Genomic DNA, 5,597 nt, shown 5'->3' with positions numbered 1-5,597 from the left:
GCTCAGCCGGCGGCTCCGGGAATGAGCCCTGAGCAGGGAACGGCGGCAGCGGGAGGAGACGAGGTGAGAGGTCACTGTAATATTTACTCAGACATCACCTTTCACTTTTATGAAGTGGGGAAACGGTGCCGGAGCAGGAAAAGGGCTGTGAGGGACATTCCTGCCTGGGAAGCCGCTGGAACACCAAGCTCAACATGCAGCCGCTCTGGAGAGCCAGGGCCTGGCTGGGGCAGGATCCTCCACTGGACACTCAGACCCCAAAAACTGCACGGGGCTGGAGGTGGGCTCTGGGCTCTTCCCCCCACCATCAGAGGGGCAGAGGGAATGGCTGGGGCGGGCAAGAGCTCTGAAGACCCTCTCCAGGTCTCCTGGGCTTCAGGACATCCCCAACCAGGCAGGAGCCCATGGCACAGAGGTGTCATCCCTGTGCACTGGGATTTTCAGGAGCTCACAGGAGACACGGGACATGGTGCAGAGGGTTGACATGGCATCAGCTGGATAACAGAACTTCCACAGGGGACCTCTGTTTCTTCTCCTTTAGTGAGATGGAACAGAGCATGTCACTCACACAGAGCTGGACAGTGGCAGGGCTGGTCCCAGGGCAGGCTCAGGGTCCCCCTGCCAGTGCCAGGCAGGGAGGAGCAGCACTGGCTGCCACCCTGGCACAGGGGGCCCTGGCTGGCAGGGCTCTCCCAGGCTCACTATCACTCTGCCTTTGGAGATCATCTGGGCTTTTTTACGACGTGATTCTGATGCCTTTTATCTCCTGCTCTGAACGTAATTTTAGCCCAGGCAAAGCAGGATTAAATTTTCATAATGCAGTACATTTATCTGGCTTTTCATTCCCCCCCATCGGCACCTCCCAGTTCGGTTTCACCCAAACAGAAGCTGCGATTACAGGGAGAAACATGAGATGGGCTCTCTCCGACAAGCAGGGGAGGGCACCTCTTTCCCAGCACCCTCTCCCAGCCCCTGCCAGGCAGCAGCCAGCACCCTGGTACCCAGCCTGGGGCTGACAGCATCGCTCAGCCCCTCTGAGACACACAGATGGATCACAATCACCACTTAAAACCACGCAGCAGATTAAGGTACATCACTGACATACGTTGCACTCGTGTGTTTGGGAAACTTGTGCTTTCTTGGTAAAGTCCTTCTAGAGCAGCCTCATCCCCACCTGAGCAGCTCCCAGCTTGGGTTCACACACAGTGGGCAGAGGAGCCACGAGCCACACGGACAAGGAGCAGGGAGAGGCAGCTACAGCCAGCCTGCCTTGGCCAGGAACGTCTGAAAAGCACCAAAATCCTCCTGAACCCCCTCCAGAGCTGTGTTCAGCAAAGCTGCGGGTCCGAATTCCAGCCCCTGTACCCCGTCCTGCCGTCACCCAGAGGCTGCGGCTCAGCGCAGCTCTGCCAGTTGCTGGGTTTGCGTTCGTTTTTCAGTTGGATCCAGAGGATCCCCTCTAGTGGGATGAGGAGGAATTTCAAGCCCACATCCCACTCTTATATCCCCCCCAGCTGTCTCTGTGCCGGCTGTGGAGCCCGGGGTGGGTGGTGGGCTGCCAGGGAGAGCCCTCTCACAAAGTACTCACCCCGTTTTCCAGAGCCATTCGGGGTGAAGCCAAAACCGGGCTGGAAAGGTGGATACCGGGGTGGGAAGAACCGGAGGAGAGAAGAACACGACAGCAGACATCAAGGATAAATCCCCTTCACAGCAGCAGAGGGGACGACTTCCGACAGCCAAACTTGGGCAGTAACACGTCCCCTGGCCCACGTGTGTCACCAGCGAGCCTGGGCACACGAGGGCTGGAGGTGCAGTGGTCACCCTGTGACCCAACAGCACGTGGGGAACCAGCCCGAGGCACCCGCAGCCCATTTCCCTTCCTGGCACTAAAACCACCCGGTAAATACATATATTTTCACTGCAGAGAAAGACTCTGAACACAAGCCCCGGGCGGCCGCCTCTGCCGCCCAAGGACAGCACGCTGCCCTCAATTCTGCTTTTGTTCCCGCTTTGCCTTTCATCCCGGAGGCTCCCGCGGCACCGCTTGTGCACACAAAGAGCTCGTGGCCTCCTCAGACCAAAATGCCTTCGAGTCTCACCCAGCCCAGCCGTGCCCGCGGAGGGAGGTGGGCACCCAACTGGCAGAGCTAAGGAGGTCAGCGTGGGATGCTCCTGGTGATCCAGACACAGCAGATCCAGTCACCAGCGCCCGTGGCTCAGCCCCGGGAAGAACTTGGAAGCACCTTTTCCCCCTTGGTTCCCCCTGCCCTCCCCTTTGCTGTTGTGGCGGTGGCCTCCCAGCCAAGCTGGTTAAGAGATTAACACTCTAAAAACCACATTTACTCTAATTAGCCATGAAATCTTTGTAACTAAGTGAAAAAATGTTTCCCTTGAGGGATTTTTGTCCATTCATCACTGTTTGAATTGCAAGGGAGGGGGGGAAGAAGAGAAAAGAGGGGGGGACCAGAGAGAAAAACCCTCAGATCTAATGAATTAATAGCAGAACGCCCTGGGGGAGAACGGGCTCCTGCACAACACGGGCACCTCAAAGGGGGCTTTTCACAGCTCGCCGAGGGGACGCTGCTGAATTATTTCGAGTTAACAGACTGTAACACAACGCTCTGCTCCCGTACGAGCCGGGCAGCTTGGCCAGCGCACTCCGCTCCTCCCCTCCCTTCCCTTCCACAGGGATGGACAGACGGACGCCGTGCCCGGCCAGCTGGGAGCTCCTGCCCTGCCGACAGCCGAGGGAAACAGCGCTCTGCTGGCAGCACCACCAGTGCCCCCCAGTTCCTGTTTACCGGGAAAAACATTTCGGAGTTAGGTGGGAGGGGAGGCAGAGAATCTTGCCACAACTTAGGCCCATAAATATTTCATATCGCTGGAAGAAGAACGATTATATTCCTGCCAGCACTTTTCTTGTGTATTTTAAATGTGTCACCGCCTTCTACTTTCTCCCCCGTTTGTGTTTCTTGTAACAGGCCCATGAAATAAAGATTAGCTGAATAATCAAGAGTGTTTAGAAATGTGAAGGGGCCTGTCTCAGGAGCACTGCATGCTCAGGTTCATCTTTTTCCCCCCCCCTTTTGTTTTTTTTGTCTCCTTTTAAGGATGCCAAAGGCAGATGGGGGAGCGTGGTTTTCACGCGCCCGTAAGAGACGGGCGGGAGTGGAGCCCGAGCGTGCAGGGGCCGAGGAGAGAGGAGAGCACACACTTCCCCATCAAAAAATGACAGCCCCAACGCCGTGTGGAACAGGGGGGCAACTCTCCCCCATTACATATTTATTGTTCAAGCTGCAGAGGGGCCAATTAAAGCAGCTCCATCGCCGCCGCGTTCAAACGGCCGCGGATGCGCTCGGAGAGGCGGGATGGGAGAGGCAGGTGTGCGCTTTCCTGTTGGATACGGCACCGTCCGCTCCTCTGAGAGCCACAAATCCACCTCAGCTGAACCACAGTACCTCTGCTCCCACAGGAGAGCCTTGTGTTGGCACCCAAGAGCCAGCCCAGCTTCCCACCTTAAGCTTCTCACCGCGCGCCCCACGCAATTTCTAAATATCAGCTTTTGCTTTCTTTCCTGGTTCAGCTCTTCACAGGAGCTGCCTACGGCACTGAGACAGTCTGCACCTACATCTGCCCTAGCTTTTGGGCAACGGTTCCAAGACATGCTCTAGACTCCCACATTTAGCTGCAACAGGAGTTCCCAAAGTAAGTTCTGGAAAGCCTCGTAGCGGCGGTTAAATTGGAGATGCCGGGAAGATTCTGCAAATCACATGTTTCCCCGAGACACCACAGGGTCTGCACAGCAAACTGCTCCAAATGTCATTTCCATTTAGCTGCTTTGCGAGCCAATTTGTCACACACTAATGCAATTTGCTGAAGAGAGTTAAAGAGCACAGGGCAGGAGCGCTCGCCCCTTCTCCAGGCTCCCGCACCAGCCTGGATCTGCATGTTCCTTTTTGCATCCAGCTGAAGTTCCCTTCTGCTGGCGAGCAGGGGAAGCTCAGGGTTAATGCAAAGAACAAGACAGAGCACGGTAAGAGCATGGGAAAGCTGTTTCCATCATATTGGTGGATTATGTGCAGATCTGATGCAGCATCTGTTACCTGTTTCCACCACACAAACTTGGTATAAGCCAAGGGGAAGCCCCACAGTTAATTACATCAAACACCGCCATAAAACCACTGAGGAGTAAATTGGGTTTCTTCATCTTCTTGCAACAAGAGCTGTGGATATGGTCAGAAGAGTTGGGAGAGATGACTGGTTTGCTAGATAAGCCATTTCACAGCAGACATTGTATGTTCACTTTACTCACTGCTCGCACCAAGTTTCCCAAGTCAAAGCTATTTTATCTGTTTCCTGCACCACCCCAAAATATCACATTTAAGCTTTGAGGGTCCTCAAAGTGACAGCAAATGGCAAAAGGACAGCAATAAAGACCAAAAAAACCCACAACCCACTGAATTTTAAAGGATCTAACACCTCTGTGTTAAAGGTAAAAAGCCAAACATCTGCTCTGGCGATGGCACAGATTTCTTCTGAGGCATCTGTCTCTCAGCTGTAAAGTAGGTCATTTGATTTAACTTTGAGACACCGTTATCAATGAAGCCATCCAGGGCAGGAGAGGCAAGACCATGTCCCCAAGTCAGCTGAGATCTATTAAACACATTCCAGCCACCAGCGAAGCATCAAGTGCTCACCAAATAACAGGGGAACCCTGTCAGCTCAGGGTTTTACATCATGGCACTCTGCTAACTTCACATTCTCTCGCCTCCAAGCCTGAACTGCTGGTCACAGACACACAGGGTTTTTCCCCCTCTGTCACTTACTATTCACCTCACTAAATATTCACCTATTGACTTTCTGATACCCCTCAGAACACAGATTAATTGAACATCACTCACTTCACCTCCAGGAACGTGCGAGTATTGGCCATGGCTTGAATGGAGACAAAGCCGGGAATGCCTGACCGTGCCAGGTTAAACGGAGGTCACAACCAGGGAGGACAAGTCACACAGAGCAGCCACAGCTGTCACCGACACCCGTCCACGGCTCGGGGAATGGGGAGACTCGGACCATCACCCAGGAGTTGGGAATTCCCTCGAGGGCGCACAAGTGCATTCGCCATCCCTCTCCTCATCGCCTCCCAAAAAAAGGGTTTTGAGGGGATTTAGCAAAGTTTTAATGGGGATTTAATTCCTTTTCCCCCCAGGATTCAGAGGTGTTTTTCAAAAGAGTCCCTCCTTTCCCACAGGAACTTTTCTATGGCGATGAGTTTATCCCGGTGCATTGGCCGCCCCAGACCGTGACTGAGCGGTACCACACGGCCGCAGAATTAACGAGGAGATACCTCGCTGTATGTAACGCGTGTGCGCACGTAGAGCAGCCCGGGGAGGGAGCGGGAGGTGGATTCCCAGGAATGGGGAGATCGGAGGGGTTCCTCTATCCCTTCCGCAGGCAGCGCCTGGTACCCCCCATCACCCCCGCGCATCTCCCCGGGCACCGCCGGGACCGGCGAGCGGTGCCTCCGAGCACCACCAGGACCGGCGAGCGGTGCCTCCGAGCACCACCGGGACCGGCGAGCGGTGCCTCCGAGCACC

Source organism: Manacus vitellinus, unplaced genomic scaffold (assembly GCF_001715985.3).
Source record: "Manacus vitellinus isolate BGI_N305 unplaced genomic scaffold, ASM171598v3 scaffold_47_pilon, whole genome shotgun sequence".
NCBI classification, from domain to species: domain Eukaryota; kingdom Metazoa; phylum Chordata; class Aves; order Passeriformes; family Pipridae; genus Manacus; species Manacus vitellinus.
Note: the sequence above shows the minus strand (reverse complement) of the source record.